Below are 10,094 nucleotides of genomic sequence, written 5' to 3'. Positions count from 1 at the left end.
TCCTGAGTTTTTGCTGATATGGCAGTGTATTTTGTGAAAGTGAGGACAGCCATTTGCGCTGTGGTGGTGCAAGTATACAGTGTTCCACATACAATGGTACAGGAAAAGAAAAAAAACATCCGCCCAATGTGGGGCTCGAACCCACGACCCTGAGATTAAGAGTCTCATGCTTTACCGACTGAGTTAGCAATGCTTGGTAACCGAGGAGTTGTGGTGATGGCAAGGCAAGGCATCCTGACTCTCCTGCTTTGTTTTGTACACTAAAGTACATGAGTAAGTCTAAAATTAAGCATCTGTGGATCATTGGTGGTTCAGTGGTAGAAATCTAGCCGGCCACGTGGGAGGCCGGGTTCAATTCCCGGTCAATACATTCCTGAGTTTTTGCTGATAGGGCAGTGCATTTTGTGAAAGTGAGGACAGCCATTTGCGCTGTGGTGATGCAAGAATACACTGTTCCACATACAATGGTAAAGGAAGAGAAAAAAACAACTGCCCAACATGGAGCTCAAATACATGACCCTAAGATTAATAGTCTTATGCTCTAGCGACTGTGCTAGTCGGGCTTGGTTACGTAGGCTTGGAGGTGATGGCAAGGCAAGGCATCCTGACACTCCTGCTTTGTTTTATACACTAAAGTACATGAGTAAGTGTAAAATTAGGCATCTGTGGAGCATTGGTGGTTCAGTGGTAGAATTCTTGCCTGCCACTCGTGAGGCCCGGAATCGATTCCCGGCCAATGCAGTCCTGAGTTTTTGCTGATATGGCAGTGTATTTTGTGAAAGTGAGGACAGCCATTTGCGCTGTGGTGGTGCAAGTTGACAGTGTTCCACATACAATGGTACAGGAAAAGAAAAAACATCCGCCCAACGTGGGGCTCGAACCCACGACCCTGAGATTAAGAGTCTCATGCTCTACCGACTGAGCTAGCCAGGCTTGGTTGAGAATGTATAAAGGTGATGGCAAGGCAAGGCATTCTGACACTCCTGCTTTATTTCATACACTAAAGTACACGAGTAAGTGTAAAGTTAAGTATCTGTGGAGCATTGGTGGTTCAGTGGTAGATTTCTCGCCTGCCACGCGGGAGGCCCGGGTTCGATTTCCGGCCAATGCAGTCCTGAATTTTTGCTGATATGGCAGTGCATTTTGTGAAAGTGAGGACAGCCATTTGCGCTGTGGTGGTGCAAGTTGACAGTGTTCCACATACAATGGTACAGGAAAAGAAAAAAAACATCCGCCCAATGTGGGGCTCGAACCCACGACCCTGAGATTAAGAGTCTCATGCTTTACCGACTGATTTAGCAATGCTTGGTAACCAAGGAGTAGTGGTGATGGCAAGGCAAGGCATCCTGACTCTCCTGCTTTGTTTTGTACACTAAAGTACATGAGTAAGTCTAAAATTAAGCATCTGTGGATCATTGGTGGTTCAGTGGTAGAAATCTATCCGGCCACGTGGGAGGCCGGGTTCAATTCCCGGTCAATACATTCCTGAGTTTTTGCTGATAGGGCAGTGCATTTTGTGAAAGTGAGGACAGCCATTTGCGCTGTGGTGGTGCAAGTATACAGTGTTCCACATACAATGGTACAGAAAAAGAAAAAACATCCGCCCAACGTGGGGCTCGAACCCACGACCCTGAGATTAAGAGTCTCATGCTCTACCGACTGAGCTAGCCAGGCTTGGTTGAGAATGTATGGAGGTGATGGCAAGGCAAGGCATCCTGACACTCCTGCTTTATTTCATACACTAAAGTACACGAGTAAGTGTAAAATTAAGTATCCGTGGAGCATTGGTGGTTCAGTGGTAGAATTCTCGCCTGCCACGCGGGAGGCCCGGGTTCGATTCCCGGCCAATGCAGTGCTGAGTCTTTGCTGATATGGCAGTGCATTTTGTGAAAGTGAGGACAGCCATTTGCGCTGTGGTGGGGCAAGTTGACAGTGTTCCACATACAGTGGTACAGGAAAAGAAAAAAAAGCATCCGCCCAATGTGGGGCTCGAACCCACGACCTTGAGATTAAGAGTCTCATGCTTTACCGACTGAGTTAGCAATGCTTGGTAACCGAGGAGTTGTGGTGATGGCAAGGCAAGGCATCCTGACTCTCCTGCTTTGTTTTGTACACTAAAGTACATGAGTAAGTCTAAAATTAAGCATCTGTGGATCATTGGTGGTTCAGTGGTAGAAATCTAGCCGGCCACGTGGGATGCCGGGTTCAATTCCCGGTCAATACATTCCTGAGTTTTTGCTGATAGGGCAGTGCATTTTGTGAAAGTGAGGACAGCCATTTGCGCTGTGGTGATGCAAGTATACACTGTTCCACATACAATGGTAAATGAAGAGAAAAAAACAACTGCCCAACATGGAGCTCAAATACATGACCCTAAGATTAATAGTCTTATGCTCTAGCGACTGTGCTAGTCGGGCTTGGTTACGTAGGCTTGGAGGTGATGGCAAGGCATCCTGACACTCCTGCTTTGTTTTATACACTAAAGTACATGAGTAAGTGTAAAATTAGGCATCTGTGGAGCATTGGTGGTTCAGTGGTAGAATTCTCGCCTGCCACTCGTGAGGCCCGGAATCGATTCCCGGCCAATGCAGTCCTGAGTTTTTGCTGATATGGCAGTGTATTTTGTGAAAGTGAGGACAGCCATTTGCGCTGTGGTTGTGCAAGTTGACAGTGTTCCACATACAATGGTACAGGAAAAGAAAAAACATCTGCCCAACGTGGGGCTCGAACCCACGACCCTGAGATTAAGAGTCTCATGCTCTACCGACTGAGCTAGCCAGGCTTGGTTGAGAATGTATAAAGGTGATGGCAAGGCAAGGCATCCTGACACTCCTGCTTTATTTCATACACTAAAGTACACGAGTAAGTGTAAAGTTAAGTATCTGTGGAGCATTGGTGGTTCAGTGGTAGAATTCTCGCCTGCCACGCGGGAGGCCCGGGTTCGATTTCCGGCCAATGCAGTCCTGACTTTTTGCTGATATGGCAGTGCATTTTGTGTAAGTGAGGACAGCCATTTGCGCTGTGGTGGTGCAAGTTGACAGTGTTCCACATACAATGGTACAGGAAAAGAAAAAAAAACATCCGCCCAATGTGGGGCTCGAACCCACGACCCTGAGATTAAGAGTCTCATGCTTTACCGACTGAGTTAGCAATGCTTGGTAACCGAGGAGTTGTGGTGATGGCAAGGCAAGGCATCCTGACTCTCCTGCTTTGTTTTGTACACTAAAGTACATGAGTAAGTCTAAAATTAAGCATCTGTGGATCATTGGTGGTTCAGTGGTAGAAATCTAGCCGGCCACGTGAGAGGCCGGGTTCAATTCCCGGTCAATACATTCCTGAGTTTTTGCTGATAGGGCAGTGCATTTTGTGAAAGTGAGGACAGCCATTTGCGCTGTGGTGGTGCAAGTATACAGTGTTCCACATACAATGGTACAGAAAAAGAAAAAACATCCACCCAACGTGGGGCTCGAACCCACGACCCTGAGATTAAGAGTCTCATGCTCTACCGACTGAGCTAGCCAGGCTTGGTTGAGAATGTATGGAGGTGATGGCAAGGCAAGGCATCCTGACACTCCTGCTTTATTTCATACACTAAAGTACACGAGTAAGTGTAAAATTAAGTATCTGTGGAGCATTGGTGGTTCAGTGGTAGAATTCTCGCCTGCCACGCGGGAGGCCTGGGTTCGATTCCCGGCCAATGCAGTCCTGAGTTTTTGCTGATATGGCAGTGCATTTTGTGAAAGTGAGGACAGCCATTTGCGCTGTGGTGGGGCAAGTTGACAGTGTTCCACATACAATGGTACAGGAAAAGAAAAAAAACATCCACCCAATGTGGGGCTCGAACCCACGACCCTGAGATTAAGAGTCTCATGCTTTACCGACTGAGTTAGCAATGCTTGGTAACCGAGGAGTTATGGTGATGGCAAGGCAAGGCATCCTGACTCTCTTGCTTTGTTTTGTACACTAAAGTACATGAGTAAGTCTAAAATTAAGCATCTGTGGATCATTGGTGGTTCAGTGGTAGAAATCTAGCCGGCCACGTGGGAGGCCGGGTTCAATTCCCGGTCAATACATTCCTGAGTTTTTGCTGATAGGGCAGTGCATTTTGTGAAAGTGAGGACAGCCATTTGCGCTGTGGTGATGCAAGTATACACTGTTCCACATACAATGGTACAGGAAGAGAAAAAAACAACTGCCCAACATGGAGCTCAAATACATGACCCTAAGATTAATAGTCTTATGCTCTAGCGACTGTGCTAGTCGGGCTTGGTTACGTAGGCTTGGAGGTGATGGCAAGGCAAGGCATCCTGACACTCCTGCTTTGTTTTATACACTAAAGTACATGAGTAAGTGTAAAATTAGGCATCTGTGGAGCATTGGTGGTTCAGTGGTAGAATTCTCGCATGCCACGCGTGAGGCCCGGAATCGATTCCCGGCCAATGCAGTCCTGAGTTTTTGCTGATATGGCAGTGTATTTTGTGAAAGTGAGGACAGCCATTTGCGCTGTGGTGGTGCAAGTATACAGTGTTCCACATACAATGGTACAGGAAAAGAAAAAAAACATCCACCCAATGTGGGGCTCGAACCCACGACCCTGAGATTAAGAGTCTCATGCTTTACCGACTGAGTTAGCAATGCTTGGTAACCGAGGAGTTATGGTGATGGCAAGGCAAGGCATCCTGACTCTCTTGCTTTGTTTTGTACACTAAAGTACATGAGTAAGTCTAAAATTAAGCATCTGTGGATCATTGGTGGTTCAGTGGTAGAAATCTAGCCGGCCACGTGGGAGGCCGGGTTCAATTCCCGGTCAATACATTCCTGAGTTTTTGCTGATAGGGCAGTGCATTTTGTGAAAGTGAGGACAGCCATTTGCGCTGTGGTGATGCAAGTATACACTGTTCCACATACAATGGTACAGGAAGAGAAAAAAACAACTGCCCAACATGGAGCTCAAATACATGACCCTAAGATTAATAGTCTTATGCTCTAGCGACTGTGCTAGTCGGGCTTGGTTACGTAGGCTTGGAGGTGATGGCAAGGCAAGGCATCCTGACACTCCTGCTTTGTTTTATACACTAAAGTACATGAGTAAGTGTAAAATTAGGCATCTGTGGAGCATTGGTGGTTCAGTGGTAGAATTCTCGCATGCCACGCGTGAGGCCCGGAATCGATTCCCGGCCAATGCAGTCCTGAGTTTTTGCTGATATGGCAGTGTATTTTGTGAAAGTGAGGACAGCCATTTGCGCTGTGGTGGTGCAAGTATACAGTGTTCCACATACAATGGTACAGGAAAAGAAAAAACATCCGCCCAACGTGGGGCTCGAACCCACGACCCTGAGATTAAGATTCTCATGCTCTACCGACTGAGCTAGCCAGGCTTGGTTGCAAATGTATGGAGGTGATGGCAAGGCAAGGCAAGGCATCCTGACACTCCTGCTTTGTTTCATACACTAAAGTACACGAGTAAGTGTAAAATTAAGTAACTGTGGAGCATTGGTGGTTCAGTGGTATAATTCTCGCCTGCCAAGCGGGAGGCCCGGGTTCGATTTCCGGCCAATGCAGTCCTGAATTTTTGCTGATATGGTAGTGCATTTTGTGAAAGTGAGGACAGCCATTTGCGCTGTGGTGGGGCAAGTTGACAGTGTTCCACATACAGTGGTACAGGAAAAGAAAAAAAAGCATCCGCCCAATGTGGGGCTCGAACCCACGACCTTGAGATTAAGAGTCTCATGCTTTACCGACTGAGTTAGCAATGCTTGGTAACCGAGGAGTTGTGGTGATGGCAAGGCAAGGCATCCTGACTCTCCTGCTTTGTTTTGTACACTAAAGTACATGAGTAAGTCTAAAATTAAGCATCTGTGGATCATTGGTGGTTCAGTGGTAGAAATCTAGCCGGCCACGTGGGATGCCGGGTTCAATTCCCGGTCAATACATTCCTGAGTTTTTGCTGATAGGGCAGTGCATTTTGTGAAAGTGAGGACAGCCATTTGCGCTGTGGTGATGCAAGTATACACTGTTCCACATACAATGGTAAATGAAGAGAAAAAAACAACTGCCCAACATGGAGCTCAAATACATGACCCTAAGATTAATAGTCTTATGCTCTAGCGACTGTGCTAGTCGGGCTTGGTTACGTAGGCTTGGAGGTGATGGCAAGGCATCCTGACACTCCTGCTTTGTTTTATACACTAAAGTACATGAGTAAGTGTAAAATTAGGCATCTGTGGAGCATTGGTGGTTCAGTGGTAGAATTCTCGCCTGCCACTCGTGAGGCCCGGAATCGATTCCCGGCCAATGCAGTCCTGAGTTTTTGCTGATATGGCAGTGTATTTTGTGAAAGTGAGGACAGCCATTTGCGCTGTGGTTGTGCAAGTTGACAGTGTTCCACATACAATGGTACAGGAAAAGAAAAAACATCCGCCCAACGTGGGGCTCGAACCCACGACCCTGAGATTAAGAGTCTCATGCTCTACCGACTGAGCTAGCCAGGCTTGGTTGAGAATGTATAAAGGTGATGGAAAGGCAAGGCATCCTGACACTCCTGCTTTATTTCATACACTAAAGTACACGAGTAAGTGTAAAGTTAAGTATCTGTGGAGCATTGGTGGTTCAGTGGTAGAATTCTCGCCTGCCACGCGGGAGGCCCGGGTTCGATTTCCGGCCAATGAAGTCCTGAATTTTTGCTGATATGGTAGTGCATTTTGTGAAAGTGAGGACAGCCATTTGCGCTGTGGTGGTGCAAGTTGACAGTGTTCCACATACAATGGTACAGGAAAAGAAAAAAAACATCCGCCCAATGTGGGGCTCGAACCCACGACCCTGAGATTAAGAGTCTCATGCTTTACCGACTGAGTTAGCAATGCTTGGTAAGCGAGGAGTTGTGGTGATGGCAAGGCAAGGCATCCTGACTCTCCTGCTTTGTTTTGTACACTAAAGTACATGAGTAAGTCTAAAATTAAGCATCTGTGGATCATTGGTGGTTCAGTGGTAGAAATCTAGCCGGCCACGTGGGAGGCCGGGTTCAATTCCGGGTCAATACATTCCTGAGTTTTTGCTGATAGGGCAGTGCATTTTGTGAAAGTGAGGACAGTCATTTGCGCTGTGGTGGTGCAAGTATACAGTGTTCCACATACAATGGTACAGGAAAGGAAAAAACATCCACCCAACGTGGGGCTCGAACCCACGACCCTGAGATTAAGAGTCTCATGCTCTACCGACTGAGCTAGCCAGGCTTGGTTGAGAATGTATGGAGGTGATGGCAAGGCAAGGCATCCTGACACTCCTGCTTTGTTTCATACACTAAAGTACACGAGTAAGTGTAAAATTAAGTACCTGTGGAGCATTGGTGGTTCAGTGGTAGAATTCTCGCCTGCCACGCGGGAGGCCCGGGTTCGATTTCCGGCCAATGCAGTCCTGAATTTTTGCTGATATGGCAGTGCATTTTGTGAAAGTGAGGACAGCCATTTGCGCTGTGGTGGTGCAAGTTGACAGTGTTCCACATACAATGGTACAGGAAAAGAAAAAAAACATCCGCCCAATGTGGGGCTCGAACCAACGACCCTGAGATTAAGAGTCTCATGCTTTACCGACTGAGTTAGCAATGCTTGGTAACCGAGGATTTGTGGTGATGGCAAGGCAAGGCATCCTGACTCTCCTGCTTTGTTTTGTACACTAAAGTACATGAGTAAGTCTAAAATTAAGCATCTGTGGAACATTGGTGGTTCAGTGGTAGAAATCTAGCCGGCCACGTGGGTGGCCGGGTTCAATTCCCGGTCAATACATTCCTGAGTTTTTGCTGATAGGGCAGTGCATTTTGTGAAAGTGAGGACAGCCATTTGCGCTGTGGTGATGCAAGTATACACTGTTCCACATACAATGGTAAAGGAAGAGAAAAAAACAACTGCCCAACATGGAGCTCAAATACATGACCCTAAGATTAATAGTCTTATGCTCTAGCGACTGTGCTAGTCGGGCTTGGTTACGTAGGCTTGGAGGTGATGGCAAGGCAAGGCATCCTGACACTCCTGCTTTGTTTTATACACTAAAGTACATGAGTAAGTGAAAAATTAGGCATCTGTGGAACATTGGTGGTTCAGTGGTAGAATTCTCGCCTGCCACTCGTGAGGCCCGGAATCGATTCCCGGCCAATGCAGTCCTGAGTTTTTGCTGATATGGCAGTGTATTTTGTGAAAGTGAGGACAGCCATTTGCGCTGTGGTGGTGCAAGTATACAGTGTTCCACATACAATGGTACAGGAAAAGAAAAAACATCCGCCCAACGTGGGGCTCGAACCCACGACCCTGAGATTAAGAGTCTCATCCTCTACCGACTGAGCTAGCCAGGCTTGGTTGCTAATGTATGGAGGTGATGGCAAGGCAAGGCAAGGCATCCTGACACTCCTGCTTTGTTTCATACACTAAAGTACACGAGTAAGTGTAAAATTAAGTACCTGTGGAGCATTGGTGGTTCAGTGGTAGAATTCTTGTCTGCCACGCGGGAGGCCTGGGTTCGATTCCCGGCCAATGCAGTCCTGATTTTTTGCTGATATGGCAGTGCATTTTGTGAAAGTGAGGACAGCCATTTGCGCTGTGGTGGTGCAAGTTGACAGTGTTCCACATACAATGGTACAGGAAAAGAAAAAACATCCGCCCAACGTGGGGCACGAACCCACGACCCTGAGATTAAGAGTCTCATGCTCTACCGACTGAGCTAGCCAGGCTTGGTTGAGAATATATGGAGGTGATGGCAAGGCAAGGCATCCTGACACTCCTGATTTGTTTCATACACTAAAGTACACGAGTAAGTGTGAAATTAAGTACCTGTGGAGCATTGGTGGTTCAGTGGTAGAATTCTCGCTTGCCACGCGGGAGGCCTGGGTTCGATTCCCGGCCAATGCAGTCCTGATTTTTTGCTGATATGGCAGTGCATTTTGTGAAAGTGAGGACAACCATTTGCGCTGTGGTGGTGCAAGTTGACAGTGTTCCACATACAATGGTACAGGAAAAGAAAAAAAACATCCGCCCAATGTGGGGCTCGAACCCACGACCCTGAGATTAAGAGTCTCATGCTTTACCGACTGAGTTAGCAATGCTTGGTAACCGAAGAGTTGTGGTGATGGCAAGGCAAGGCATCCTGACTCTCCTGCTTTGTTTTGTACACTAAAGTACATGAGTAAGTCTAAAATTAAGCATCTGTGGATCATTGGTGGTTCTGTGGTAGAAATCTAGCCGTCCACGTGGGAGGCCGGGTTCAATTCCCGGTCAATACATTCCTGAGTTTTTGCTGATAGGGCAGTGCATTTTGTGAAAGTGAGGACAGCCATTTACGCTGTGGTGATGCAAGTATACACTGTTCCACATACAATGGTACAGGAAGAGAAAAAAACAACTGCCCAACATGGAGCTCAAATACATGACCCTAAGATTAATAGTCTTATGCTCTAGCGACTGTGCTAGTCGGGCTTGGTTACGTAGGCTTGGAGGTGATGGCAAGGCAAGGCATCCTGATACTCCTGCTTTGTTTTATACACTAAAGTACATGAGTAAGTGTAAAATTAGGCATCTGTGGAGCATTGGTGGTTCAGTGGTAGAATTCTCGCCTGCCACGCGTGAGGCCCGCAATCGATTCCCGGCCAATGCAGTCCTGAGTTTTTGCTGATATGGCAGTGTATTTTGTGAAAGTGAGGACAGCCATTTGCGCTGTGGTGGTGCAAGTATACAGTGTTCCACATACAATGGTACAGGAAAAGAAAAAACATCCGCCCAACGTGGGGCTCGAACCCACGACCCTGAGATTAAGAGTCTCATGCTCTACCGACTGAGCTAGCCAGGCTTGGTTGCGAACGTATGGTGGTGATGGCAAGGCAAGGCATCCTGACACTCCTGCTTTGTTTCATACACTAAAGTACACGAGTAAGTGTAAAATTAAGTACCTGTGGAGCATTGGTGGTTCAGTGGTAGAATTCTCGCCTGCCACGCGGGAGGCCCGGGTTCGATTCCCGGCCAATGCAGTCCTGATTTTTTGCTGATATGGCAGTGCATTTTGTGAAAGTGAGGACAGCCATTTGCGCTGTGGTGGTGCAAGTTGACAGTGTT

The 10,094-nt window shown here is 47.2% G+C and overlaps 19 non-coding genes across 19 annotated transcripts; 9 read left to right on the top strand and 10 right to left on the bottom strand.

Annotated features, from left to right (window-relative positions):
- Positions 1 to 860: 860 nt before the first annotated feature.
- TRNAK-CUU (transfer RNA lysine (anticodon CUU)) lies at positions 861 to 933 on the bottom strand. The gene has a single exon. It is a non-coding gene; the product is annotated as a tRNA-Lys (tRNA).
- A 107-nt stretch (positions 934 to 1,040) lies between these two features.
- Positions 1,041 to 1,111, top strand: TRNAG-GCC (transfer RNA glycine (anticodon GCC)). The gene has a single exon. It is a non-coding gene; the product is annotated as a tRNA-Gly (tRNA).
- Positions 1,112 to 1,601: 490 nt separating this feature from the next.
- On the bottom strand, positions 1,602 to 1,674 carry TRNAK-CUU (transfer RNA lysine (anticodon CUU)). Its single transcript has one exon. It is a non-coding gene; the product is annotated as a tRNA-Lys (tRNA).
- A 107-nt stretch (positions 1,675 to 1,781) lies between these two features.
- TRNAG-GCC (transfer RNA glycine (anticodon GCC)) lies at positions 1,782 to 1,852 on the top strand. The gene has a single exon. It is a non-coding gene; the product is annotated as a tRNA-Gly (tRNA).
- An 857-nt stretch (positions 1,853 to 2,709) lies between these two features.
- On the bottom strand, positions 2,710 to 2,782 carry TRNAK-CUU (transfer RNA lysine (anticodon CUU)). The gene has a single exon. It is a non-coding gene; the product is annotated as a tRNA-Lys (tRNA).
- A 107-nt stretch (positions 2,783 to 2,889) lies between these two features.
- TRNAG-GCC (transfer RNA glycine (anticodon GCC)) lies at positions 2,890 to 2,960 on the top strand. Its single transcript has one exon. It is a non-coding gene; the product is annotated as a tRNA-Gly (tRNA).
- A 491-nt stretch (positions 2,961 to 3,451) lies between these two features.
- TRNAK-CUU (transfer RNA lysine (anticodon CUU)) lies at positions 3,452 to 3,524 on the bottom strand. Its single transcript has one exon. It is a non-coding gene; the product is annotated as a tRNA-Lys (tRNA).
- Positions 3,525 to 3,631: 107 nt separating this feature from the next.
- On the top strand, positions 3,632 to 3,702 carry TRNAG-GCC (transfer RNA glycine (anticodon GCC)). The gene has a single exon. It is a non-coding gene; the product is annotated as a tRNA-Gly (tRNA).
- A 1,603-nt stretch (positions 3,703 to 5,305) lies between these two features.
- Positions 5,306 to 5,378, bottom strand: TRNAK-CUU (transfer RNA lysine (anticodon CUU)). Its single transcript has one exon. It is a non-coding gene; the product is annotated as a tRNA-Lys (tRNA).
- A 112-nt stretch (positions 5,379 to 5,490) lies between these two features.
- Positions 5,491 to 5,561, top strand: TRNAG-GCC (transfer RNA glycine (anticodon GCC)). The gene has a single exon. It is a non-coding gene; the product is annotated as a tRNA-Gly (tRNA).
- Positions 5,562 to 6,418: 857 nt separating this feature from the next.
- TRNAK-CUU (transfer RNA lysine (anticodon CUU)) lies at positions 6,419 to 6,491 on the bottom strand. Its single transcript has one exon. It is a non-coding gene; the product is annotated as a tRNA-Lys (tRNA).
- Positions 6,492 to 7,159: 668 nt separating this feature from the next.
- TRNAK-CUU (transfer RNA lysine (anticodon CUU)) lies at positions 7,160 to 7,232 on the bottom strand. The gene has a single exon. It is a non-coding gene; the product is annotated as a tRNA-Lys (tRNA).
- Positions 7,233 to 7,339: 107 nt separating this feature from the next.
- Positions 7,340 to 7,410, top strand: TRNAG-GCC (transfer RNA glycine (anticodon GCC)). The gene has a single exon. It is a non-coding gene; the product is annotated as a tRNA-Gly (tRNA).
- Positions 7,411 to 8,271: 861 nt separating this feature from the next.
- Positions 8,272 to 8,344, bottom strand: TRNAK-CUU (transfer RNA lysine (anticodon CUU)). The gene has a single exon. It is a non-coding gene; the product is annotated as a tRNA-Lys (tRNA).
- A 112-nt stretch (positions 8,345 to 8,456) lies between these two features.
- TRNAG-GCC (transfer RNA glycine (anticodon GCC)) lies at positions 8,457 to 8,527 on the top strand. The gene has a single exon. It is a non-coding gene; the product is annotated as a tRNA-Gly (tRNA).
- A 119-nt stretch (positions 8,528 to 8,646) lies between these two features.
- Positions 8,647 to 8,719, bottom strand: TRNAK-CUU (transfer RNA lysine (anticodon CUU)). Its single transcript has one exon. It is a non-coding gene; the product is annotated as a tRNA-Lys (tRNA).
- A 107-nt stretch (positions 8,720 to 8,826) lies between these two features.
- On the top strand, positions 8,827 to 8,897 carry TRNAG-GCC (transfer RNA glycine (anticodon GCC)). The gene has a single exon. It is a non-coding gene; the product is annotated as a tRNA-Gly (tRNA).
- An 861-nt stretch (positions 8,898 to 9,758) lies between these two features.
- Positions 9,759 to 9,831, bottom strand: TRNAK-CUU (transfer RNA lysine (anticodon CUU)). The gene has a single exon. It is a non-coding gene; the product is annotated as a tRNA-Lys (tRNA).
- A 107-nt stretch (positions 9,832 to 9,938) lies between these two features.
- On the top strand, positions 9,939 to 10,009 carry TRNAG-GCC (transfer RNA glycine (anticodon GCC)). Its single transcript has one exon. It is a non-coding gene; the product is annotated as a tRNA-Gly (tRNA).
- Positions 10,010 to 10,094: the final 85 nt, after the last annotated feature.

This window comes from Pseudophryne corroboree, chromosome 3 (assembly GCF_028390025.1).
Source record: "Pseudophryne corroboree isolate aPseCor3 chromosome 3, aPseCor3.hap2, whole genome shotgun sequence".
NCBI lineage: Eukaryota > Metazoa > Chordata > Amphibia > Anura > Myobatrachidae > Pseudophryne > Pseudophryne corroboree.
The sequence above is the reverse complement of the archived record's forward strand: the minus strand, read 5'-3'. Positions and strand labels throughout refer to the sequence as shown.